The sequence below is a fragment of the Indicator indicator genome, chromosome Z (assembly GCF_027791375.1).
Source record: "Indicator indicator isolate 239-I01 chromosome Z, UM_Iind_1.1, whole genome shotgun sequence".
Lineage (NCBI taxonomy): Eukaryota > Metazoa > Chordata > Aves > Piciformes > Indicatoridae > Indicator > Indicator indicator.
The window spans coordinates 22,846,884-22,847,718 of record NC_072053.1 but is presented as its reverse complement, the minus strand read 5'-3'; positions in this window follow the sequence as shown (position 1 = coordinate 22,847,718).

Here is an 835-nt window from a genome sequence, read left to right as displayed (position 1 = left end):
TGAGCTAGAAGATAGGGATGGAGAGCAGTATGAAGCCCCCACAATGAAGAGAAAGTGGTTAGTGATCAGCTGCACCACTTAAGAATGAATCTGAGGGACCGAAAGCATCCACCAGTAGCGAAACAACTGGCAAGTGCTCAGCAGCACCCTGCCGGTGTGTGGTGCCCAGCTGCCGCCCCAGGGAGCGCCACTGCCAACTCTCCACAGGGAGCATCCCAGCACATCGCCCGGCACCCCGCACCTGTGGTAACGCAAACGACTGATCTCATTACAACTGTGCGATTTCTTAATTAAAACAATGTACATGATCCCTACATCTCTCCACTTTGGCTCCACACGGGACACGCCCCGCAGCGATGGTGTTGCCAGCTGGCAACACCGGGATGCTTCAGCTTCCAAGCAGTGTCGCTCCAGACTCACCGGCTGTGCCGTCTCCGACACCGACGGACCCGGACCAGCCCCTCGCACAGGGCCAGCGCAACGAGAAACCGCCACCGCCGCTAAGAAGCCAGTCCAGCGCCCTTCTTCAGGCTCGGTTCGCAAACCCGGGTAAATGCCGAGTAGGCGGGTGTAAAAATGGGGCCCTCTCCCAGCCCCTCACTCTGCTCCACAGCCTTTAGCAGCCGTTTCCTCAAACCCGCCGCCTCGCCCCACCGGGAGCAGCCACCTGCCTTAGGGCGCCACCGAGCCCAGCCCCAGCCCTGCCCCCACAGCCGGGACGGTTTGTTCTCGGGGAGGACGGGAAGGAGCAAAGTGCGGCGTCCGCTTCCGGGTTCCGGGGCAGGCCCTCTGTGGTTGCTCCTCTTTCGCCGGCGCTGTAGTGCGGCCGGGCGCT